This window comes from Bos indicus x Bos taurus, chromosome 16 (assembly GCF_003369695.1).
Source record: "Bos indicus x Bos taurus breed Angus x Brahman F1 hybrid chromosome 16, Bos_hybrid_MaternalHap_v2.0, whole genome shotgun sequence".
Taxonomy (NCBI): Eukaryota; Metazoa; Chordata; class Mammalia; order Artiodactyla; family Bovidae; genus Bos; species Bos indicus x Bos taurus.
In genome coordinates this window covers 62,698,082-62,725,453 of record NC_040091.1, presented here as the reverse complement: position 1 = coordinate 62,725,453, position 27,372 = coordinate 62,698,082, and the positions used below count along the sequence as shown (strand labels likewise).

General features: G+C 43.4%; 1 long non-coding RNA gene across 2 annotated transcripts in view; it reads left to right on the top strand.

The window, feature by feature from the left end:
- The first annotated feature begins 1,261 nt into the window (after positions 1-1,261).
- LOC113906835 overlaps positions 1,262-27,372 on the top strand; it is a 40,502-nt gene continuing 14,391 nt past the window's right edge. For both annotated transcript variants that reach the window (XR_003514996.1, XR_003514997.1), the window contains exon 1: positions 1,262-1,579. This is a non-coding gene — a long non-coding RNA (uncharacterized LOC113906835). The remainder of the gene's footprint in view (positions 1,580-27,372) is intronic.

The following is a 27,372-nucleotide window of genomic DNA, read 5'->3' as shown; positions in this document are numbered from 1 at the left end:
GGTGGGAATGTAAATTGGTACAGTTCTATGGAGAACATATGAAGGTTCCTTCAAAAACTAAAAATAGAGCTACCACATGACCCTACAAGCCCACTCATGGGTATATATCTGAAGGAAAACATGATCTGAAAGGATACATGCACCCCAATGTTCATTCCAGCACTATTTACAACAGTCAAAACATGGAAGTAACCTAAATGTCCATCAACAGAGAAATGGATAAAGAAGATGTGATACATACATACAATGGAATAGTACTCAGCCGTTAAAAATGAAATAATGCCATTTGCAGCAACATGGATGAACCTAGAGATTGTCATATTGAATGAAATTAGCCAGAGGAGAAATATCATATAACATCCCCTATATGTGGAATCTAAAAAGAAATTCGACAGTTGAACTTACAGAACAAAAAGAGACTCAGAGAATGAACTTATTTATGGTTGTCTGTACACACTGCTATGTCTAAAATGAATAACCCACCAGGACCTACTGTACAGCACATGACACTCTGCCCAGTGTTATGTGGCAGCCTGGATGGGAGGGGAGTAGGGGAAAATGAATACATGTATATGTACGATTGAGTCCCTTCACTGTTTACCTGAAACTGTCACACAACATTGTTAATCGGCTATACTCCAATATAAAATGAAAAGTTTTTTTAGAAAAAGGATTTGGGGAAAAAAAAAATGAAGCCCTCCCAGTACAGCCTCTGCCCCATTGCTTCACCTTCCCCCTTTAATTGCAGCCTAAATTTTGCATTACTCAGTCCTTTGCTTCACTTTATGGCTTGGCACACGTGTAATTCTAAACAATAGAGTGTTTGATTTCTAAATTAACTTGTTCAACACCTCTCTTCCCACTTAAGTCTGAGAAGAGGAATTGTGTGGTTTCTGGTCTCTGGCCTTTAGCACATAGCAGGGACTTAGATGTTTACAGATTTTATGTCTATTCTTATAAAAAAAAAAATGCTTACCAGCCTCTTTGTTGTACGGCAGAAACCAACATAGCATTGTAAAGCAATTATCCTCCGACTGAGAATAAATTTAAAAGAAAAAAAGCTTACCAGTCTCACTACTAAAATTTGTGTTTTAAAAACTTAGGGCAGCAATCAGCCAGTGTACAGTATCCTGGCTTCTACCGTGCTCAGGTTACTGAGAGTGGTTCCAAGAGCACTGTAGCAGGTAGTCCTCCCCTCCCCCGCCCCCAGCTGGCCCCACTTGGCAGGTGGTTAGCTGGGATTTTTGCCTCAGGGGAAGGTTGGGTTGCTGGCTGGAAACTGAAGCTGGGTGGAAATCTGAAGCTACTGGAAGCCTAGCAGTCCTCAAGTGAAAGCTCAAACACTTTAAATCGTACAGGGAACGGGCTCCCCAAGAAAGGGAACGTCTGAAAAGATTTAAAGGAAGTACTCTTCAAGACAGAAGAGACATGGATATTGTTTTAGGGCCCAGGAAGGAGACAGGATTCACCTGAAGAGGCTGGGCCAGAGCAGTGAGCCGGCCATGTGCTTCCAGGGACTGCAAGCATTGACATCACCTGCAGCAGCTGCTTGCCACTTTTTCCTTCTGTTGGGCACCAGGTAATTCTTCTGAATTTCTTTCCAGCTCTGGGCAGGCCAGGGACCCAGCAACCCAGGCTCGGAGTGCACCAAGAGCACCACTTAGAGGAGGCGAGGAGGGCAGCTTTTGAGTTGTCAGTGCAGCCAGACGACTTACCCTGGAGATGCGTTTGCAGAGCAAGGACACCTTTTACTTAGCTTGTAAATCTATTTGGAGTGGCTGAGTAGGGATTCTGATGGGGAGTATGAGGTTGCTGAAGCTACCAGGGCACCTCAGGATCACTACTATTGGCTTCAGATTTCATTTAATTAAAGCAGATGAAGTAAAATAGCATTTTATGTGTGTAAATTCAGAGTTCTCTACCCTATCTTTGGCATCTCCTGACATCTATCCAAGTTCCTAGTAGATACTCAATAAGTGTTGAATGAGTGGATGAATTCTTAATAGAGCTGAGTTACTCATTTATATTCTTTTATCTTTTAGGCATGTGCTTTAAAAAAAAGTATAAACAAAAGTCTCTAGAATAAAAGACTGTGCAAAGTTTTTGTATTTTTTTTTAATTCTCCTCCTGGCATCAGTAATTACTGCATACTAGGTGTTGTTTTCTGTTTGTTTTGGTTTTTTTGTTTGTTTTTATTAGAACAGTTATTTTATAATGCTGTGTTAGTTTTTGCTGTACAACAATGTGAATCAGCTCTATGTATACATATATCCCCGCCCTCTTGAGCCTCGCTCTGCTAGGTGCTGTGGATCCATTTAACTCCACAAGAATCCTCTGAGCTACAGTTACTATTGTTATTTCCATTTTACAGACAAAGCTGAGGCACATAAAGATTAAGCCACTTGCCAAAGGCCACACGTGAGTAAAGGCATAGTTGGGATCTGATCCCAGGCAGTCCAGTTCCACAGGTTCCTGGAACTCTGTGGTCTGTCATCCTTAAAAATGGCAATGGCAGTGATAACTGTCCTGAGCCTACCACTGCTGCTTCGGGGACATAGTAAATGAAAGTGCTTTGTAACTCGCGCAACGTGACACTGTCGTACGTTAATTTTAGTTACTTACAAGTGTAACAGAGCCCTTTCTCTTGTTTTAACTTTTTGTGATGTGGCCAGTTTTATTTTGCGTCCTTGGCTCCTACTCCTTTGTCTTTTATGTTTCAGAAACGGAACGTTTCTAACTCAGGTTAAGTTTGACTTCTCGGTTCCTCAGCGTGTTCCTCTGAAACCTCTCCTAACTCGAAATGGCGTAAATCTAAGACGCGATCACCTCGCTACACGTCTTGCTAATGGGGGCACAAAGTAAACTGAGATAAAGCGTAAGTGCTCACAGACACAGTTCAAAATTATGGCGGCTTGTGGACGGAAGGGATGGTTAAGAGAGTTTGGGTTAGACACGTACACATTGCTATATTTAAAATGGATAACCATGACTTCCCTGGTGGTCCAGTGGTTAAGAATCTGCCTGCCAATGCATGGGACATGGGTTTGATGCCTGGTATGGGAAGATTCCACATGCTGCAGAGCAGCTAAGCCTATGAGCCACAACTCCTGAAGCCTGTGCACTCTAGAGCCTGTGCTCTGCAACAAGTGAGAAGCCCACACACCGCAACTAGAGTGTAGCCCCCGCAGCAAGACACCCAATGCAGCCAAAAATAAATGAATAAAAAATAAATTAAAAAATGTAAATACGTAACCAACAAGGACATACTGTTAGCACAGGGTAATCTGCTCAATGTTATGTGGTAGCCTAGATGGGAGGGGAGTCTGGGGGAGAATGGATTCATGTGTATGTATGGCTGGGTCATGGTGCTGTGGACCTGAAACTATCACAGCATGCTCCAATATAAAATAAAAAGTTTAAACAAAAATAAAACAGACAAAAGGGATAGAGCGGCTTGATGCTGAGATGAGGAGTGTGGCTCCCTGGGAAGGAGCCTGGCATTGCCACTCTGCTTGGGTGTGGGGGGTACGTGCTGTTTCTACCAAGTCTCCTGCAAAACAAACACTGAACGCTACTCTCAATTGTCGACTTTTTTTTGTAAAAGCAAAAATCCTCTTTGGATTTGTTACCAAAACAAGTACTAGGTCTTTAGGTCTTTCCTGAAATCAAAGGCAAACAAATAGTGGAAAAAACAGAATGGGAAAGACTAGGGATCTCTTCAAGAAAATCAGAGATACCAAAGGAACATTTCAGGCAAAGATGGGCTCGATAAAGGACAGAAATGGTATGGACCTAACAGAAGCAGAAGATATTAAGAAGAGGTGGCAAGAATACACAGAAGAACTGTACAAAAAAGATCTTCACAACCCAGATAATCACGATGGTGTTATCACTGACCTAGAGCCAGACATCCTGGAACGTGAAGTCAAGTGGGCCTTAGGAAGCATCACTACGAACAAAGCTAATGGAGGTGATGGAATTCCAGTTGAGCTATTCCAAATCCTGAAAGATGATGCTGTGAAAGTGCTGCACTCAATATGCCAGCAAATTTGGAAAACTCAGCAGTGGCCACAGGACTGGAAAAGGCCACTTTTCATCCCAATCCCAAAGAAAGGCAATGCTAAAGAATGCTCAAACTACCGCACGATTGCACTCATCTCACACACTAGTAAAGTAATGCTCAAAATTCTCCAAGCCAGGCTTCAGCAATATGTGAACCGTGAACTTCTTAATGTTCAAGCTGGTTTTAGAAAAGGCAGAGGAACCAGAGATCAAATTGCCAACATCCACTGGATCATGGAAAAAGCAAGAGAGTTCCAGAAAAGCATCTATTTCTGCTTTATTGACTATGCCAAAGCCTTTGACTGTGTGGATCACAATAAACTGTGGAAAATTCTTCAAGAGATGGGAATACCAGGCCACCTGACCTGCCTCTTGAGAAATTGGTATGCAGGTCAGGAAGCAACAGTTAGAACTGAACATGGAACAACAGACTGGTTCCAAATAGGAAAAGGAGTACGTCAAGGCTGTATATTGTCACCCTGTTTATTTAACTTCTATGCAGAGTACATCATGAGAAACGCTGGACTGGAAGAAACACAAGCTGGAATCAAGATTGCCGGGAGAAATATCAATAACCTCAGATATGCAGATGACACCACCCTTATGGCAGAAAGTGAAGAGGAATTCAAAAGCCTCTGGATGAAAGTGAAAGTGGAGAGTGAAAAAGTTGGCTTAAAGCTCAACATTCAGAAAACGAAGATCATGGCATCCGGTCCCATCACTTCATGGGAAATAGATGGGGAAACAGTGGAAACAGTGTCAGACTTTATTTTTCTGGGCTCCAAAATACAGATGGTGACTGTAGCCATGAAATTAAAAGACGCTTACTTCTTGGGAGGAAAGTTATGACCAACCTAGATAGCATATTCAAAAGCAGAGACATTACTTTGCCAACAAAGGTTCGTCTAGTCAAGGCTATGGTTTTTCCTGTAGTCATGTATGGATGTGAGAGTTGGACTGTGAAGAAGGCTGAGTGCCAAAGATTGATGCTTTTGAATTGTGGTGTTGGAGAAGACTCTCGAGAGTCCTTTGGACTGCAAGCAGATCCAACCAGTCCATTCTGAAGGAGATCAGCCCTGGGATATCTTTGGAAGGAATGATGCTAAAGCTGAAACTCCAGTACTTTGGCCACCTCATGTGAAGAATTGACTCATTGGAAAAGACTCTGATGGTGGGAGGGATTGGGAGCAAGAGGAGAAGGGGACGACAGAGGATGAGATGGCTGGATGGCATCACTGACTTGATGGACGTGAGTCTGAGTGAACTCCGGGAGTTGGTGATGGACAGGGAGGCCTGGTGTGCTGTGATTCGGACACGACTGAGCGATTGATCTGATCTGATCTGATCTGATAAAGGAACCCAGAATAAGGTGAACTTCTAAAAAGTGGGGGATACCTGTATGTCAAATCCATTTGACATAATTTCGTTATCACTTTCCTTTTGTGATACGAAAAGACTAAGTGTAACGATAATTATTCTATTCTTTAAAAAAATTTTATATATGTATGTGTATATGTATTTGTGCTGATTCTTCATTGCTACGCACGGGCTTCTCACTGCAGTGGCTTCTCTTGTCGCAGAGCATGGGTTCTGGGTGTCTGGGCTTCAGTAGCTGTGGCACATGCAATCCTTCTGGACCAAGGATCAAAGCCATGTCCCCTGCATTGGCAAACATGACTCTCAACACTGGACTTACCAGGGAAGTCCAGATTGTATCATATTCTGAAAGAACTGCCACAAGAGCTAACATGACCAGATGAATGAAGAAGAAAAACAACCATCTTGAACTTTCCACTCTGATTCTCAGTTTCCTGGGCTCTTCACACCTAAGTACATACTAGCAACCTAAGAGGCAACCTATTTCGCCTTCGTGCTTAATTGCTCAGTTGTGTCTGACTCTTTGCATGTCTGGCTCCGTGTCTCAGTCGTGTCTGACTCATGGACTGTAGCCCACCACATTCCTCTGTCCATGGGGTTCTCCAGGCAAGAATACCGGAGTGGGTGGCCATTTCCTTCTCCGGGGGATCTTCCTGACCCAAGGCTTGAACTCGGTGTCCTGCACTGCAGGTGGATTCTCTACCATCTGAGCTACCAGGGAAGCCATAGAGTTAGTGCATTCCTTGACCATAGAATTTTTGCTTTCAAAACGCAATGGACTTATTTGTATGCTGTTTGTTTTTAACTGGTAGGGATATATTAGACTAAACTAGTAATAAGCTTCAGAGAAGGCAATGGCACCCCACTCCAGTATTCTTGCTGGAAAATCCCATGGACGGAGGAGCCTGGTGGGCTGCAGTCCATGGGGTCGCTAAAAGTCAGACACGACTGAGCGAGTTCACTTTCACTTTTCACTTTCCTGCATTGGAGAAGGAAATGGTAACCCACTGCAGCGTTCTTGCCTGGAGAATCCCAGGGACGGGGGAGCCTGGTGAGCTGCCATCTATGGGGTCACACAGAGTCGGACATGAGTGAAGTGACTTAGCAGCAGCAGTAATAAGCTTTCACTTCCCCTCCACCTTTTCTTCAAACATCATGTTTCTTCAAACAATCATGTATATAAAAGATGGTCCTCTACAATTCCAAACTAACCGAAGAGTTCTGTGTTCCCAGCACTATCTTCTTTCTACAACTTCGCTAATAGGGCAAATTAGAAACTTGCAGAATCAGGGATGCCCACCTCTAGAGGAGGGAGAGAGCGAATACATATTTTTAAGAACCATCCCAAGGACTTCCCTGGTGGTCCAGTGGCTAACACACTGCACTCTCAGTGCAGGAAGCCCGGGTTCTATCCCTGGTCAGGGAACTAGATCCCACATGCTGCAACTGAAGATCCCACCTGCCACAACTAAGACTCGGCACAGCCAAAAAAGAAGAACCATCCCCTATAATTCTGGAAACACCTCTTAGCTTCAGAGTGTGGGCCAACTCCTGTTCTGGACTCAAAGGATCTCGCTCACTCTCCATCTGGCATCAATTTACATAAGTTCATCAAGAGTAATTCCCTATACTTATAAAGTGGGACTCATAACACCCCAAGCTGCCCAAGGAGCCTGTTGCTACAAAGCCTAGTCTCCTCACTTAGGAATTAGGAATATTCTGGACTGCATTTTGAATGGACCACCCAATACTAATTCCATCAAGTCCCCATCCCTCTTTTTCCCAATCCAGCCAGAGCTCCAAACCTCAGCCTTTATCACAGGGTCTCTCATATCCCTGTATTCCACATATCCCCTAACGTGGACCAATTTATTCCTCCCTTCCCCACAACTGACCTCTCCACTGTGCTCTCTAGAACTCCTGGCTTGTAATCAGCAGACTTTCTTTTTTTTTTTTTTTAATTTTTTATTGGAGTATAGCTGCTTTACAATGTTGTGTTAGTTTCTGCTGTTCAGCAAAATGAATCAGTTATATATAAATACACACACATATCCATTTTTTTTTTAGATTTCCTTCCCATTTAGGTCACCACAGATCATTGAGCAGACTTTCCTGTGCTATACGGTAGCTTCTGATTAAGTTTATTTAGCCCCACTGAGCATGTGGGATCTATCTAGTTCCCTGACCAGGGATTGAACCTATGTCCCCTGCACTGGGAGCATCGTGTCTTAGCCACTGGACCACATGGGAAGTCCCCTGGACCAAGTGAAAAAGCAAGGTGGGTGCACACAAAAAGCAGACGCACGAAAAACACACACACTTCCAAATACATTTATATGCTTATATTCATAGACTATTCCTGGTAAAATTTACAAGTACTGATAGTGACTTACTTGAGACAGGGATAAGAGAGAATTGTTTGTGGTTGTTTTTCTCGACAGTTTGGAGTTTAAAAAAAAAGCATGCATTTATCATCTTTTCCGGGGGAAAAAAGTGCCTACATTTTTTAAGCACATGGGTCTAAGTCTTCAGCACTGAGTCAGTGAAGGAGCAATGTCTGATCTTCTTGCCTTTGGGCAAGTCATTTAATCCTGCTGAGATTTTCCATCACCTACAACATGGTTACAATGATATACAGCCCTCAGGATTAAGTAAGGTCACTCTGTGGATGTGCCAAAGCACATGCGTAGGGAACACAGCCAGTATCAAACGAATGCTCGGTAGCCTCCGTTTCTGTTCCTGCAACCATAGGTAGCGCCCTGGGTACATCATCTATTGCGGCTTGGGTTTCCTTTCTTATGCCAGGAAAGTTGCTGTGAGTGCCACAGCTATTTAAATCAACTGACCTTTCCAGTTAAGGTTCTGGACAACCTCTATCTTAGGCTGGAGATGACTAAAGCTGCTGATGACGGAGGCAACTGGTGGTGTATTGGGAGGTGTGGCAGGGGTGGGGCTGAGCCTTCCTCGGAACCTATGACCTACTGGCTCTCACGGTCTACAAATTTCTCTTGTTAGATATGCCTGCCAGCCGCACACTGTAATCTCTGAGAAGACAGAAATAGCAGGGCTCATGGTTCCAACTCCCATTCTTTGGGAATGGGACTTGGGCCTGAAGTTTTTTTCTACCTTTGCCAGAATTTTAATTCCCTTTATTGCCTCAGCCGCCTCAAGCCTTCTCCTGTGGGTGACGGAGCTTTGTCGAAGTAGTAGGGTTGGGCTGGCAGGCTTTCCAGAGGACACGAACTAGAGAAACACGCAAGAACACTGTCTCCTTAAGAAGCACCATCAGGCTATCACTGTCTCACCTGGTTCATTCAAGCCACGTGACCTCACTAAGGAAAGTCATGTGCTTTAAGCACCTCCTACCCAATTTCCATCAGCTCCACGTATTCCTGTCTTCATCATATAATCTAAACAAAAGCAATGAGCTTGCTGACTGCAGATAGTAAAATCACTCCACACACACAGCTGTTATAAAACTCTTCCTTGAATTAAGCTAAACTTGCTCAGAGTTCAACAGCTGCCATGGTTTCCACAAAGTTTTACGCAAATACCTTTATAATATGAGAAGCAGCTTATACAGAGCTCCATTCGACCCTCAGGGCTTTCATTTATAAAAAGGTGTTACAAAGGGTTAATTTTATATGTCAACTAGGCTGGCCCATGGTGCCCACCCATGGTTTCTGTTTCTGTGAAGGCATTTTTGTGTTATATCTTTTTCTTTTTAAAAACCTTGGCTGTACTGGATCTTCACTGGGGTGCGAGGGCTTTCTCAGAGGACGGGCTCTAGAGCTCTAGGGCTCAGCAGTTGCAACTCACAGGCTTAGTTGCCCCGAGGCATGTGGGATCTTAGTGTCCTGACCAGGGATAGAACCCACATCCTCTGCATTGCAGGCCAGATTTTTAATCACTGGACCACCAAGGAAGTCCCTCTGTGAAGGTGTTTTTGGATGAGATTGACATTTAAACTGATAGACTTTGAGAATTTCCTGGAAGTCCAGCGATTGGGACTCTGTGTGGCCACTTCAAGGGACACAGGTTCCATTCCTGGTTGGGGAACTAAGATCCTACAGGTCTTGGGGCATGGCCAAATAAAATAAAATAAATTGATGGACTTTGAGAAACAATGTGGATGGGCCTCATCTAATCTGTTGCAGAACTTAATGAAAAAAAGAGTGACTTTCCCTGAGCAAGAAGGGATTCTATTGTGACTCAAATTGCAACTCTTCTGTGAATCTCTACCTCTTTTGTACGTGCCAAGCCTCTGCAATTGCATGAGCCAACTCCTTAAAATAAACCTCTGTCTCTCCCTCTCTTTCCCTATCTCTTTCTCTCTCTATCTCACCTCATATATATATATTTATTTATAGACAAGCATATATATATTTACAAATTTTGTCCTAGGAGAAAATAGAACCTAATTAATTTTTACCAGCATCTTTACCAAGGTCAAAAAAAAAAAAAAAAAAAAAAGCACACATTGAAAAAAACTAGAAAAAATATGTTACATGTTAAAATTAAATACTAGAACTATGGTTGATTTTCCTACATTTAAAAATGTTTAGTAAGGTGAGAATGTATTACATTATGATGAAAATGTTTAAAATTAATTTCTTAATAGGGAACTTTATATTATGAAATGGTAGAGCTTTTAAGTAAAACAAAACAAAAACAGTGTGTTTGCTATGCAAATATAGCTTCAAGTCAACTAGCCCAGGGCTCTCTTTCAACCGGTTGCTGCCACTAAGACCCTCTAGGAATCCAGCTCAGAGAGTGGGGCTGCCCATCTCCCCAAATTCAGATGTGACCAACAGTCTATGAAGGCCAACTTCATGCAAAGCTTGATCTGGGTGCACTTGCTCTCAGCACACATTCATCTGATTCTCACAACTCCTGTAGGTGTGCTCAGTGGCTTCAGTTGCATCTGACTCTTTGTGACCCCCATGGACTGTAGCCCGTCAGCCTCCTCTGTCCATGGGATTATCCTGACAAGAATACTGGAGTGGGTTGCCACTTCCTCCTCTAGGTGACAGGTACACTATTCTCAATTAGCAGATGAAGAGACTGAAGTTCCAAGAAATGATGTGATTTGCTTAAGAGGCAGAGCCAGGATTTGAAACCTAATTTCCTAACTCCAGTCCCTATCATGGTTCCCTTTGCTGAAATCCCAGAAGATGTGAGAGAGGGTAATACCCAGAGTCTGGTTCATTCTACATCAGCTTTTGTATTGGAGCAGGTATCACGTGAAAAACAAATGCTTATGGTCAAACTTTTGTGTATCAGTTCCAGGACTTGAGCCACCGCCCATTTTTTGGCCTTTTATAGTTGGCCTCGGAACTGTCACGGCACTGCTGGCTGTGCCATTTAGCTTGTTGTTGTTCAGTCGCTAAGTGCTGTCTGACTCTGTGCAGCCCCATGGACTATAGCATGCCAGGCTTCCCTGCCCTTCACTACCTCCCAGAGTTTGCTCATATTCATGTCCATTGAGTTGGTGATGCTATCTAACCATCTCATCCTCTGCTGCCCTTTTCTCCTTTTGCCTTCAATACTTCCCAGCATCAGGGTCTTTTCCAAAGAGTTGGCTCTTCAAATCAGGTGGCCAAAGTATTGGAGCTTCAGCTTTAGCATCAGTCCTTCCAGTGAATATTCAGGGTTGATTTCCTTTAGGATTGACTGGTTTGATCACCTTGCAGTTCAAGGGACTCTCAAGAGTCTTCTCCAGCACCACAACTCAAAAACATCAATTCTTTGGTACTCAGCCTTCTTGATGGTCCAACTCTCACATCTATACATGACTACTGGAAAAAACTATAGCTTTGATTAGTAAGCCCTTTGTTGGCAAAGTGATGTCTTTGCTTTTTAATAGCTGTCTAGGTTTGTCATAGCTTTTCTTTGAAGGAGCACGCTTCTTATAATTTTATGGCTGCAGTCACCACCTGCAGTGATTTTGGAGCCCAAGAAAATAAAGTCTGTCACTGCTTCTACTTTCTCCCCTTCTATTTGCCAGGAAGTGATGGGGCGATCTTGAATGTTGAGTTTTAAGTTTTAGTTTGTATGTGTATAACAATGAACATATAATGAGGCTCAAGGTCCACTGGAAGTTGAACCTTGTGCCATCTTGGACTCAGTTTTTTATCATGTCCTATGGTTCTGTCATTGTTTTAAAGGTTGTGCTCTGCCCGCTTCCCTCCTATATCATGGAAATCCCATCAGGGGAGATTTGGCTTATCTGAAAGGAGAAAGATTGCCTTGGAGAACATAATCCATTTCCAGGGTGTGTGCCATTCTTTTCCCTTCTCCTAAGTTCTTTTGGGAACTCCTGAAATGTCCCCATCTTTTGCCTGCTTTTGAAACAAGTGTTCAGGGAGCTGCCCAGGCAGGTTCAAACAAACAGCTGCCAAAGCCCCAGCCCTTCCCCTGCCACACTTGCTGCTGCTGTGTGTAGAGTGGGATCTATGGCCGTAAACACTGGAGTCAAGCTGCAGACACGCAGCTTTCTAGCAGACTGTCCTTCTGTGTTTTTGGTTAGGGGGATTTGAAGCCCCGTGCACGCCCCCTCCCTCCATTCCATGTTTCTCTGAGTCTTTGAGGGCTGTGGCTCCGTCCGATTCCCGGTGTGTCTGGCACATGCTCTGGACCTGGTGGTCCCAAGGGACCTTGGAGTGCAGGAGCAATTCCTTTACATTTTCAAAGCCAGACTTGGCTAAGGCCTTTCTGGCATCTCTATTCTTTCCCCAAAGTGAACCTCTCTAGAGTCCTGTGTGATTGTTAGATCACATTTGTCAGCAAGGAACCTGACTGTGGCCTTAACCGAAAGAGGTTTATTTTTCTCAGACAAGAAGAAGTCAGAGGTGAGACTTCCATGCTGCTCCAGTGGCTAAGACTCTGCACTCCCAATGCCAGGAGGCCCAGGTTTGATCCTTGGTCAGGGAACTAGATCCCACATGTCACTACTAAGACCCAACACAGCCAAATAAATAAGTAAAAAAAAAAAAAAATTTTTTTAAGAGAGAGAGAGAATATTCAAGTTAACAAAGAAATATGTCTCTTTAAAAAAAATTTAAAAAGGAAGAAGTCAGAGGTAACTGCCCAGGCTGTGCAGCAGTGCTAGGATATAATCAAGGTACCAAACTGCTCAGAAGATGTTTTTGCTCCATGATCCTTAGTATGTGGCTCTTCTTGTAGTCTAAAGATGGCTTTTGCATCTCTTAGCATTACTGAGAAAGGATGCTGCCTTCTCTTTTTTGCTTTTAAGTATGGGGCTTCCCAGGTGGTGCTAATGGTAAAGAACCCACCTGCCAATGAAGGAGATGTAAGAGATGCAGGTTCGATCCCTGGGTCAGTAAGATCCCCTGGAGTAGGAAAATGGAAACCCATTCCAGTACTCTTGCCTGGAGAATCCCATGGACAGAGGAGCCAGGTGGGCGATGGTCCATAGGGTTGCAAAGAGTCAGACACGACTGAAGCAACTTAGCACACACATGAAAGCAATTATTTTAATTAAATGAATGATCCATAAACTCACTGGCCTTGTAAAAATTTAGAACATTACAGAGAAGGCTAAAGGCATCCTTTCATCATTTCTTTTCCCAGTCCCTGGAAGTGAACATTGTTATCACTTTTTTCTTTTCCTTCAGAACTTTTCCTGCATATTTCATACATTTATATATGCCCATGGAAAATATAAAGCTTTTTAAAAATTTCATTTGTATTGTATGGATGGTCCTTCAACCTTTTTCTTCCCTTTCCAATTCAACTGTATATTTTGGCAATTTATTCTTTTATTACATGTAGCTTTCTCAAGTTGTCTTCTACTTTCTATTTCTAAACTGCTTCCTGATATTTCCTAATATGAATATATTACTCTAGCTTCTTTAGCCAGTCAATCCCCTATTAATTGAGACATAGGTCATTTCCAATTTAGGATACCGAAGAAACATGATCCACAGATCATTCTTATATACATGCCTCTTTTGTATATATAGATACCATAATATGAAATTTCTGGGTTTTAGGAGGCAGGCAATTTAAATCTTTACAGGTATTACCAGGTAACCCTCTCCTCCCATGCAGAGATAACCATATCGAAGAATGTGGTTTGTTCATCTTTAACTCCATTCTACCTTTAGGTCTAGCACAATCTAAGCTCAGTAAATGCCTGCTGAATTGCACACTCCACCAAGATTTTATATAGAGATGACCCAGTCATTTGCTATTTCTAAGGCCTCCCGTAGACTGGTTTTTGTTCTAAAAGTTCATCCTATTGAGTCTAATGTTCTCTCTCTGTCTCTCTGTGAGATCTTAGTTCCCCAGCCAGGGATTGAACCCGTGCCCTTGCCAGAAAAAGCATGAAGTCCTAACCATTGGACCACCAGGGAATTACCCTCTCTTTATCCTTATACTTTGGTTCTTTTCTATTTTGAAGATCCAGGGAGAACAAACCTAATTCCAGTTTCATGTGATCTGTGCAGCTTATATTAGACTGACGATTGCTGCTCTACCCCCATTTCCATGCCCATTTAAAATTTTTCAGGGTTTTTGTGAAGATAAATGAGATAATCTTTGTGAAAGTAGTCTGAGTTCTTTTCAAGGGTAGAATGTAATATGGCAACAACATGTCCCCAGTTTTTGAGGACAGGATTCATTTCTATCTTATGAACTCTTATTTCATACCATTTAAGGTTTTCTTTTTTTTTTTCTTTCACTAGTGTATTTTTATTTGCAAAAAAAAAAAAAAAAAACTAGCACAAGAAATCATTTTAATCTCACATGGGATGAGCAAAATTTGTTTTTTTTTTTTTATAAGATATTGTACATGTTTTAATGCCATTCTCCCAAATCATCCCACCCTCCCTCTCCCACAGAGTCCAAAAGACTGTTCTATACATCTGTGTCTCTTTTGCTGTCTCGCATACAGGGTTGTCATTACCATCTTTCTAAATTCCATATATATGCATTAGTATACTGTATTGGTGTTTTTCTTTCTGGCTTACTTCACTCTGTATAATAGGCTCCAGTTTCATCCACCTCATTAGAACTGATTCAAATGTATTCTTTTTAATGGCTGAGTAATACTCCATTGTGTATATGTACCACAGCTTTCTTATCCATTCATCTGCTGATGGACATCTAGGTTGCTTCCATGTCCTCGCTATTATAAACAGGGCTGCGATGAACATTGGGGTACATGTGTCTCTTTCAATTCTGGTTCCCTCGGTGTATATGCCCAGCAGTGGGATTGCTGGGTCATAAGGCAGTTCTATTTCCAGTTTTTTAAGGAATCTCCACACTTCTCCATAGTGGCTGTACGAGCTTGCATTCCCACCAACAGTGTGAGAGGGTTCCCTTTTCTCCACACCCTCTCCAGCATTTATTGCTTGTAGACTTTTGGATCACAGCCATTCTGACTGGCAGGAAATGGTACCTCATTGTGGTTTTGATTTGCATTTCTCTGATAATGAGTGATGTTGAGCATCTTTTCATGTGTTTTTTAGCCATCTGTATGTCTTCTTTGGAGAAATGTCTATTTAGTTCTTTGGCCCATTTTTTTGATTGGGTCGTTTATTTTTCTGGAATTGAGCTGCAGGAGTTAAAGCAACTTATTTTTCATTTGTTCAGATCTTTTTATATGGCAATTATACATATTTTAATACCTGCTCTGTTTTCCAGAATGTAGAATGTAGAATGTAATATGGCAACAACATGTCCCCAGTTTTTGAGGACAGGATTCATTTCTATCTTATGAACTCTTATTTCATACCATTTAAGGTTTTAAATGTGTAGTATTTTCATAGGGCTCAAATATTTACAAAAGGTATACACTGAAAAGTCTTGTTCCCATTCTTATTCCCCATCCTTTTAGTTCCTGACTCCTCTTTCCAGGTCCCCACATAACAACTTTAATTCATTTTTGGGTAGCATTCCATAACTTCCTTATTTAAACACTTACAGATACTTAAATAAATTTTTGTGTTTCCTCACTCTGCCCCCCACCCCTATTCCTCACTTCTTTCTATTCACATTATATCTTTCTTTAAATTAATTTTTATTGGAGTATAGTTGCTTTACCATGTTGCATTAGTTTCTGCTGTATAGCAAAGTGAATCAGCTATATGTATACATATATTCCCTCTTTTTTGGATTTCCTTCCCATTTAGGTCCCTGCTCACATTATATCTTGATATTTCTAAGTGAAAACACATAGTGCTTCCCATAATTACTTTTGACTTTTTCTATTAATAGAAACTTAAAACAGCATATGGAAAATTTAATCTTTCAAATAACCTCCATCAAGCCTCAACAATTATTGCTAACTTGTCAATTTTTAAACCTATTCTTCTTTTAAAATTTTTGTTGTAGAATCTTAAAGCATATCATATTTCTATATTCATCTTTCTTATTTTTAATGGATATACAAATACTCTGATATAAAGACATGTACCATAATTTATTTTAGCAGTCCTTCATCAACATATGTTTCCACAGTATAATTCTTTTTAATAAATGGAATTATATCCATAAATGTGTATATGTGTATGTGTGTGTGCATGCTCAGTCACTCAGTTGTGTCTGACTCTTTGCAACCCCATGGACTATAGCCTGCCAGGCTCCTCTGTCTATGGAATTTTCCAGGTAAGAATACTGGAGCGGGTTGCCATTTCCTACTTCAGGGGATCTTCTTGACCCGGAGATCAAACCCGAGTCTCCTGCCTCTCTTGCACTGGCAGGCAGATTCTTTACCACTGAGCTACCTGGGAAGCCTGTGTGTGTGTATGTGTACACACAGATACAGATAAACACAAACATACACATGCAGCATACTATTTTTTATCATTTAAAATTTTCACATAAACAAATTCACTACTTAGAAAAGGAAAATATCTACCAAACCATGGTTTCAGTTTGGAGTTAATAAAATGGAGTCACTGCAGAACCTGAACAACAACTGTGGAGCTTCTGATCTGCTCTCCTCAAAATGCTGTAGAATCTTTGATATTAAGTACCTGCCCATATTAACACTCTTCTCACAATTTCGTCATTAAGAAAGCTATGGATTTTCTGAATTTTATCTTCTCTTTTTTCTCTGCAAAGCCCTTCTCAACTTACCCAGACTTTGTCCAGTTTCTCAACCCCAGCACTACTGACATATCAGACTGGATCCACCCCCTGCCTTTTTTTTTTTTTTTTGCTTTGGGGGACTGTTCTGTGCACGGCAGGATGTTTAGCATCATGCCTGGTCTCTGCCCACTAGATGCCAGTGACACTTCCCACCCCCCTCCATTCTGACAATCAAAAATGTTCCCAGACATTGCCAAATGTCCTCGGGGGAGCAATTTCCTATTGCTTCAGACTTACAGCAAACGGAGGAGAACTGGACAAGATGGCCAGCAGTAGACATGGAAACACTTCATGCTCTACTAGCTGATATCCAAGTACGAACAAGCAAACTGAATTATGCTTGTTTCATTTTCCATTCAGAGCCAATTACTTGTTTATTTAATAAAAAGTTCTAACTTACTAGTTTAAACAAGGCTTGAGAATCTTAGTAGAAGCAGAAGGCTAATGAATGAATTTGCTAATTCCCCTTTCAAGCCAATGACCTTGGTTAATATTTCTTAGCAGTGACAGGTCTTAAGTACTGTTTATTTTTTTACCTCTGAAAAGTCATATTTTGTGTATTTATTTTGTGATTTAATGCTGTGTTTTCTATTAAGTGTCTCAAAGTGAATTCAATGGAGTTGAGACATTTTTCATAGGTGACTTGAATTTATATCCAAGTCTTGATTAATTTCCACACCAAAAGTTCTGTGTTTTGGTCTAGGTTGGCTCTCAAGGTGCATTTTCAGTTTTAGAATTGGAAATTGATCTCAGATGAAAAAATGGAAGAGGAGTATGCAGTCTCCTTTATCTTTCTTTTTGAGAAACAACTTGTCTTCTTTACAGAGGGAAGAATGGAGCCAAACTTTGCCAACCTAGACTAAACATGCTGTCAGGTGCTTAGAAACCTAGCTCTCCAGGGTTTGTTCACGTTCCTACTCTTCTATGAGATTCTGCACCGGCTAAGCCAGAATGGTCTATCTCATTCCCTTTGCTCTGACAGTGTTTTAAAACTCTGCCTAGGACTTTCCTGGTGGTACAGTGGATAGGAATCCATCTGCCAAGCCAGGGGACGTGGGTTCAATCCCTGGTCTGGAAAGATCCCACATGCCACAGAGCAACCAGACCTGAGAGCCACAACTACTGAAGCCCGAGTGCCTAGAATCTGTACTCTGAAACAAGAGAAGCCGCCCCAATGGGAAGCCTGCTCACTGCAACTAGAGAAAGCCAGTGCACACCAACAAGGACCCAGTGCAGCCAAAAAAAAAGAACCCTGAACCCTGCCTGACAACATGGTGAGGTGTGGACACATGTTCCCTTTTTTTTTTTAAAATGAAACTGTGTGACTTTATTTATTAACTTATTTAGTGTTTGGCAGTGCTTCAAGCGGAGAAGGCAATGGCACCCCACTCCCCCATAGATGGAGGAGCCTGGTAGGCTGCAGTTCATGGGGTTGCTCCGAGTCAGACACGACTGAGCGACTTCACTTTCATTTTCACTTTCATGCATTGGAGAAGGAAATGGCAACCCACTCCAGTATTCTTGCCTGGAGAATCCCAGAGATGGGGGAGCCTGGTGGGCTGCCGTCTATGGGGTCCCACAGAGTCGGACATGACTGAAGCGACTTAGCAGCAGCAGCAGTGCTTCAAGATTAGTAGTATCTCAGTTCCCCAATCAGAGACTGAACCTGGGTCACAGCAGTGAAAGCACTGAATCTGAATTACTAGATCACCAGGGAACTCTCCACATGGCCCCTCTCTTATTTATTTTTAAGAGTTTATGAATTTTGTATCAACACACACCTGAAGAATATGAGTGGGAATGGATCTTAAAGATGAAAGCAATCAAAAACTGCAAGAGGCCAGATAGAACAATATGGTACATGGCCCCTCCTCCATTTGACTGTGAGCAGCTTAAGGGCATGAACTCATTCATTTCTATCCCTGAAATCTCCAGTATCCATTATCTTACATGGCACGGGACCCTGCCAGGCTTCTCTGTCCATTTTTTCCAGGCAAGAATACTGGAGCAGGCTGCCAGCTCCTACTCCAGGGGCTCTTTCCAACCCAAGGACTGAACTCACGTCTCTGGCGTTTCCTGCATTGGTAGGCAGATTCCTTACCATGGTGCCATCTGGGAAGCATCTGAGTCTCTTATCTGCCATATATTTTACACATAATCTTATCTGATATTTACTTTGCAAAGTGTATTCTTATACCCATTTTTCAGATGAATTAGAAAGCTGAAGTTCAAAGAGGCTGAGAAACTTACTCAAGGTTACCAAACTCAGAAGCGGGCATGCTAGAATACAGACTCAGAGGTCTGATTTCTACATATTTGTTCTTTCCATGTATCATTTCACTATGTGATGGAGGAGAATCTCTCGGGAAGCTCCTATGTGGAGTAAAAGCTTTAGTCAAACATTCTTATTTTTTCCTCCACAGGACATTCAAAACCTTGGTAGCGTCTTAGATTTCTCCTTTACAGGAGAGAGTCCTTTCTGTTAGAATTGGAAGGACATGTGTCTCTTGCCTAGAGAAGAAGTTTGTTCATAGTAAGACAGAGATCCATTGGAAGGGTCATCTGGGGTGGTAAGAACCCTCTGGCATGTTCCAGCCTCATTTCCTCCCTGGCACTGCACAACGAGGGTACGAGCGGTTTTGGACGAGTGCCTCTGAGACAAAGCCTGTGGAAAAAGCCGGGGTGGGGAAGACCTTGAGAACATCAAAGCCCTAATGAGGCCTTTCCACGCCTGGTGTTCAGTGACTTCTCGACCAATTCTTTTTGTAGTTTTTTCCTACTTCTTTGCTCCTGGTCTATCTCGCATAGGGTAACTATGTAACACTGTCCAAACTAAGACAATTTTGAAAGGAGAACAATATTAATAATAACTCTAGGATAACAGAATCTCCTGGGGAAACCAGTATGCAGGGTTTCTCTCTTTTTTAGCCATGCCTCATGACTTGTGGGATCTTAGTTTTCCCAACCAGGAACCAACCTGGGTCCCCTGCATTGGAAGGCAGATTCTCAACCACTGGACCACGAGGGAAGTCCCCCTGGTCTCTCTGTTTTAGTAGTCTTATTTCCGTAACATTTCAGAAACCTTTCAGAGGTCAATGGGCTTGACGTCCTTGAACACAGGGAATATATGTGTACAGGTGAGATAGGACATATCATAAGGCAGAAAAAATTATGGGGCCTTTTCCAATCTGCATGACCTTGGATAAGCCACTCAGCCTCACTGAACTCAGTTTCCTCATGTACATAAGAGCAAATGGTATTCCTCTCAGGGCAGCTTATATGGAATAAGTAAGAATATCACAGGTACTAAGTCTGCATACTAATCTCTTTCTCAGCTGGGCTGGGGACCCTTGTGGCTGTTGGGGTGGTGGTGGGAACCACTAAATATTTGGTTGCAAGGTCAGAAGATCTCTAGAAACGCTGAGAGATGATCTGAGTTTCAGGTTCCTGTGATCTGAGGATTCTTGGCCCACTATAAGTTAATGAAAGTGGGGCCCATTCATTTTTATTGGTTAAAGAATATCCATCTACCAGTTGGCAATAAGAAGGGGAAAAAAGAAGAGAGAAAAAAGCACTTCAAAACATACTTCCTGTACTGCCCTGCAAACGGGCACAGAAGGGCTTGTGGGAGGATCTGACATGAACCCACCCATGACAATGTGGAGAGAGGATGAGACATCATCTTGGTTGCTGTGTTCACAGGTTCCATGTAAATAGGAACCGAATAAATATGAAGTGAAGGAAAGAGCTGAGATGCTAAGCTTAAGGCTGGAAATAACCTCAATTTTGGCCTTTTACCTGTTTTCTTGGCCCTGGCAATAGGCTTGCAATCTCCTGACTGGACAATGATCCCTTAGGCATCCAAGCTCAGTGAGCATTTCCCAAGACTAATTAGTGTTTAGGAGAGACTTTTCCTGTTAAGACAGCCTCTGCCTTAGGCTTCCTTGTTCTGAGAGGAGGTCAGTACCTGCTTGCCTGAGACCTACTAGCTTTGATTAGAAGGTAAGACTGTTGAGCTGATGCTTTCTTGATCGGTACTGACTTCATTAGTTGTGCTGGAACAGCCATAAGATAGGCCAGTGATAGGCCTTGTCTATACCCTGAGACTAAGCTGAGAACACCCTGTAAATAATGGTCAGGAATTCCATCCAGAGAGACAAGGACACAACTGACTCTAGTTACTGGGTTTCTGAACAGCACACAGCTGGGCCTGGGCTGGCTCATCTTCCCTACCTTTGCGCTCCTTCTCGAGGCCTGGGGCTGTCTCTCTGTTTTCAGGAGCCCTCCAGGCTCCTCTGCTCTTTCAGGGCAATGAGCGGCAGATGTGCTCAACTGCTAGAAGGCACATGGCTGGGGTGCTATTTCTGGCTTGGGCTGAACTCAGAAGTCCTAGAAAGAATGTTTGTGACACTACTCTTCTGAGAATTCATAATGCTCTGCCTGGCTGTTCCTGATAGTCATTCAGACAATAGGCTTGTGGACCATGGCATCCACAGCGGGGCCAGGGAGGAAGGGTGATGGAAGTGGTGACACAAAGCAGCTCTCTAGTGGCTGGTTCAGAGCAAACCACATCCTTGGCTGCTTCATTTATTTATTCATTTGTGCATTTATTTATTTTTTACTTATTTTTGGCCATGCCATGTGGCATGTGGGATCTTGGTTCCCCAAACAGGGATTGAACCCACGCAATGTGCAGTGGAAGCACAGATTTTTAATTTTTTTTTTTTTAAGCAGGAGAAGGAATGATTATTACTAGCAGCAAGTAAGGAAAACACGTTTCCAAAGTAGAGTCTCCTTAACAGCAAAATTGGGCAAATTTTAAGCTGAAGGTACATGCATATTCATGAGGGGGCTTGAACAGAGAAGAATTCAGCAGAGAATTGGGGCAAAGGTTGACAGAGTCCAAGCTTTAGTTGACTGAAGTCGGGAGGGTCAACATCATCATTCCATCCTCCACCTGGTGGGGGCCTTAGTTCCTGGTCTCAGGACTTAATGAAGCTCACGTTCTTGATGTCTCATTGCAGAAAGGATTCAGCAAGACAAAGTAATAGACAGGAAGTGGAGTTATTTAGAGAGAAACACACTTCACAGACCGTGGGCCATCTCAGAAGGTGAGAGCGACCAGAAGCGCAGATTCTTAACCACAGGGCCACTGGGAAAGTCCTGTGAATTCACTAAACAGCTGCACCTGGGAACTTCATGCACATAAGAGAACAAATTCGACTTAACATTCCTGCTTTCGTGGATTTTATATTCTAGCAAGGGGGATACAGATAATAAATAATAAGCATATTAAATAAAGTGTTTAATGTTAGAAGATGTTAAATGCAATGAAAAAAGAAACGAGCAGAGCAAAGGAGACCAGGAGTGCCAGCGGGGAGGATACAGTGTTAGACAGGGAGGTCATTCTAGATGTCATTGAGAAAGAGATTTCGAAGACTTGAAGGAAGTGGTAAACTCAGCTTTTTTCTGAGGGAAGAGTGATCAAGGCAGAGGTAACTTCTAGAGGAAAGGTGCAAAATGGGAAGATGTCTGGCCTGTTCAAGGAGCTGCAAGGAAGCCAGAGTAGCTGGAGGGGAAAGAGCTAAGAAGAAGGCTTCAGGGAAGTGAGGAGTGTGGGGGAGGCGCTGAAACAACAGGGCCTTGTATGCTGCTGTGAAGACCGTGGCTTCCACCTTAAATGAGATTGGAAGTCACTTTCAGGATTTTTGAGAAGTGGCATATCTGACATTCAACAGGATCATTTTGGAAAGATGGCGGCAGCAGTGGAGGCGTACTTTTGGGACATTTCTGAATCTCCCTGTAACAACAGGCGGAGAAACGAGAATGAAAACTAAAAACCCTGGGACAACATTTAGCTCAAAATTAGGTGACAAAGTGTCTTCACAAAAAAGACATGGACAGAAACACATCAGCAAAAGCCATAAGACCTGCATGGTATCAGCTTCTCTGTGTCATGGTATCAAACATGCAAATTTGAGAAGATCATTCTGCAGGCAGGTGACTGTGGGGCCTGAGGTCAGGTCCTGGGGCTGGAGCACACCAGTCCCTCTGAACTTTTGAAACTGCCCATTGCAGGCTCCTTTCCTGGACACAGTGCTATTGAGGAGAAATTGCTGGGGATGTATTCAAAATACAACAAAATAGGACAAAAGAGATGCATAAAGAAGCAAAAAGTAATGAAGATGACAAGGATTTGAGAGAACGTGACAAATATGTTAGATTGGCAAAAATATATAAATTATATCTTATATAATTTATATATATTAATATATAATTATTAGTATTATATATTAATTAATGGGAGTCCTGAAGAAGAAAACCAAAGCAAGGAAACAAAAACTAAACACTGTAACTTAAGAAAATTTGCCTAAATTTCAAAAAGAAAAAGGAAAGAGATTTTAAACTATATATTGGAAGAGCATATAAAGTGCTGGAGAACAAACATGTATTAGTAAAACTTTTAGATTGTAAAGGAAGTGAAATGAGCATGTTACTTATAAGAGAAAGAAAATTTGTTTATCATCAGACTTTGTCACAGCAATACTTTATGCCAGGATCAAATGGAGTACCATTTTTAAGTTACTCAAGGAAAGATGAACTGAGGACTTTATTTAAGGTTGGGACTTCTTTAAGAAAAAAAAAGTATTTATATGGATGCTTTGGGTCTTAGTTGTAGCACATGGGATCTTTACTTGCAGCATCCAGGATCTTTTTTTTTTTTAGTTGCAGCAATGTGAACTCTTAGTTGTGGCCTGTGGGATAGAACCCCAGCCCACTGCTTTGGGAGCATGGTGTCTTAACTACTGGACTGCCAGGGAAGTCCTGAACTGAGGATTTTAAATCCAGCAAAATTTACCTTTAAAGTAGAAATGGCCCTGACAAATTTATCAACAAGCAAGAGCTCAAGGAATATTGTTCCATGAGCCCTTCGTAAAGAATGTTGTGAAAAATGTGCTTCGGACAAGCTGAACAATTTAGGAATAATTAGTACAAAGACTATTGTGAAAGTCGCTCAGTCATGTCTGACTCTTTTCGACCACATGTACTATAGTCCATGGAATTCTCCAGGCCAGAATACTGGAGTGGGTAGTTGTTCCCTTCTCCAGGAGGTCTTCCCAAGCCAGGGATCGAACCCAGGTCTCTTGCATCGCAGGCAGATTCTTTACCAGCTGAACCACCAGGGAAGTCCATGAGGACTGTTGGTGAATATTAAATACATGGCTCCTTGTAGAATTAGATTAAATTAGAGTTAGCAGTAGGGCATTGGAGAAGGCAATGGCACCCCACTCCAGTACTCTTGCATGGAAAATCCCATGGACGGAGGAGCTTGGTGGGTTGCCGTCTATGGGGTTGCAACAGAGTCGGACACGACTGAAGCGGTTTAGCAGCAGCAGCAGCAGCAGCATTAAGGCATAGCGTATGTAATAACAGCAATATGCTTTGACAATGTAAATTTAGTATAGCCATTAACAGATAAAGAACAGGAATGGCATAAACAAAAGCGATCTGAAGGGCTGGGGTGGAAAAAATATTCTTACAAAGGAAAATATGTCCTTTCGACCAGTTCTCAGGAATGCCTCCTGCCCTAGCCAGTCTATTTTCATCTACAAAGGCTCCTGACTGAAAGGAGCTTTGCAGTGAAGTTCAAACAGCCACCCACTCGCATTTTTCTAGCCCACAGGCTGTTTCCCTGCCCAACAAACACCATCCCATGTCACTGCAGGCCTATCTGTGGCGCTAACAATATCCTGCAGACAAGACGGTTCAGGAGTTCACGTTTTTATGAAGTTCCTCTTTTGCCACCTGTGTTCTTTTTGGACTGGCTTAACATTCCCCAGCCCTGGAGAACAGGCTGCAAGGGAATCGAGCCGGACTGACTGAAAGCTGGAGGCCCTTGTTCTTGTTCTCTTTAATCTGGGTCTGTAATCCCCAGGAATCCAGCCGTGGCATACGCCTTCTCACGGTTTCCTGGGTCCTCAGCGACTTCCTGGCACGCATAGACTCGGGGTCCCCAGGAGTACCACCCCCCAGCCCTCCCGCTGCCCTCCGCCTTGCCTTTCTTTCTTTCCTGCCTGGAGCTTGAGCCTGATGTGCAAACACACACAATCCGTCTCTTATGTAAGTTTCCTGGTCCCTGAGCTGGGTGACTCAGCACGGGGTGGTGCCTCGCACTTTCCCAGCCTGGGGCAGCACGCTAGCAAGCTGTCATGGAACACAGAACTGCCGATGGGGTCCAGCCCAGCAGCCTTCCCCAGTGTGTCTGCTGAGCCCGTGAAATCCGTGGGAACCACCTGAGGGCTTAGCGCACCGACCCATGGGGGTGGAATTCTCCATCTCCCTGCCCACTCCCTGTTTCTTCCTCTCTCACCTTTGGCACGGGAGCTTTACATTTGGTTCTCCTCTGCCCGGAGGCTGCCACTTTTTGGGTCCCAGCTAAGAGCTGAATGTTTGTGTCCCTCCAAAATTCGTATGGTGAAACCCTAACCTCCCCCACCCCTAGTGGGTTGGTGTTAGGAGGTGTGCCTTTGAGAGGTGATTGGTTTGCTTACTTATTTACCTGCTGCACTGGGTCTTCCTTGTGGTGTGAGGACTCTTTGGTCGGGCAGGCAGGCTTTCTCTAATTGTGGGGCACAGGGGCTGGCCTAGTTGTTGCGTGCATGATTGTCTTGTGGAACACTGGCTCTGGAGAACACAGACTCAGTAGCTGCAACATGCGGGCTTCTCTACTTGCAGTGCGTGGGCTTAGTTGCTCCATGGTATGTGAGATCTTGAAATTCCCTGGTAGCTCAGTTGGTAAAGAATCTGTCTGCAGAAGTAGAATCTTTGCTCCCGAGCAGGGATGGAACCCATATTCCCCGAATGGGAAGGTGGATTCCAGGGAAGTCCTGAGAGGTGGTTGGTTTAGATGAGGTATCAACGGTTGAGAATCCCCCTCTCTCTGCTGTGTAAGGACACAGAAAGCAGGTGGCCATCTGAGAACCAGGAAGAGGGTCCTAACCAGAACCCCAGCAGGCTGACACCCTGATCTTGGACTTCTAGCCTCCAGAACTGTGAGATTAATTTCTGTTTCACCCACAGAGTGTCTGTGGTATTTTGTTATAGCAGCCCAGCAGCCTGAGCCGTCAGTCCCACAGACCTGAGTGAGCCCCCCATGTCTGGGTTCTACCAAAGCTCTCAGGCAGGCAGCAAATTGGTGTGGGAGGACACACCCTTGGTGTGGCTTGCTGGGACCCAGACTCACTCTTACTCTCTCCTCTGTCCCCAAGCACAAAGGAAGTCTACTGAGAACACTGGGCATAGAGAGGACAGACTTCAGCTGGTTCTGTTAGCGGAAGCACACTGACTGAAACCGCCCACCCTGGTCAGGCACCACAGAAACCATTTACATGAGTTGTTTTACGACAGGAGGTCCTGGTAAGGAACACAGAACTAATAAGCCACCACCAACCAGAAGAGTTCGGGAAAGGTCAAAAGGAGACACCACATGTCCGACCACCTCCCAGAACCCTTCTCTCTGGCATCCATCTTGGCTGAACAAGGAGTACACCACCAGGAAGGACTCTGAGTCAGAATGATTGGCTAAAGGCAATCAGAAACTAATCCCATCATCATGAAACCCGAGACTGCAAGCCAGGTGGCAGAAAGTTCTCCTGGGTTCCCTTAACCTCCTGTTCTCCATCCAGGTGCCCTTTCCCAATAAAATCTCTTGCTTTGTCAGCACATGTGTCTCCTCAGACAATTCATTTCCGAGTGTTAGACAAGAGCCCAGTTTCAGGCCCTGGAAGGGGTCCCCATCCCTGCAACAGCTCTGTTCTTGGGTCTGGTTCTCTCTCATTTCCCTCTGCTGCAGGCATGTTATTGAGTTTCCTTTCCTTTCCAGGACAGGGACAGGTGCTGGCATCCTGCTGATTGCTGGACTAGGAGCCAGAGACCTCAGATTCTAGTACAGGTCTTGTCACTAATCAGGTGCTCACAGTTAAGCAGCTTGCTTTTTCCCTTTGTGCCCCAGGCATGCATCTGAGCAACACCTGCCTTAGAACTGTTACTCGGTCATTAATAAAAGCTGTGTGCTGGCTCCTCCAGGGTTGCAATATGGTGCTTAACCAGACAGCTTTGATTGCTGCCCTCCTGGAGCCTGCATTCCAGAGTGAGGAGGCAACAGAAGAAATAGGTAAATAAGACAATTACTGATTGTGACAACTGCTCTGAGGTTCAGAGGATGAGGAAACAGCCCCTGGGAGGATGTGATATTTATTTCAAAGCCTCCACCTGCAAACTGAGAAGGGGCCAGCCCTTCAACCTGGGAAGAGCATTCCAGGCAGATCTCTGAGCTAATAAAAGTAAAAATGCTCTACGAACTATATAGTGCAATGCAGTCATCAAGTTTAATAGGAGTTAAATTGTCTTCAGCCTCTGTGGCTTTGCCCCGCACTCCTTGATCAGAGCCTGGAGCTGGCTTCACTGGCCAGTGTCTGGAAGGCGGCATAAGGACAATGAAGTCCCAGGGTGTGGTGGGAAGAAGGGTGGATGAGTTCTGCTCTCTCTGAGGACATGATGATCCAGCCTCTCTAGGCAGACCCATTTCCTCCCAGTGTTTTGGGTCTTTGTCACCATGCTTGCAACATGCAGCTGGCATTTATGGGAGCACCTGTTGAGACTCTCCCCTCCTCTGAACAGGAATTCAGGCTTGGGAAGGCCCCCTCTCCCAGCCTGTCCATGTGTGGGTCCATGTTCCTTGCTATCCATTTGTTTGTTATTTTGCTGTCTGGCTAGATCCTTTTGGGGAGCCAGTGGGGCTCCAAGCATGCCTCG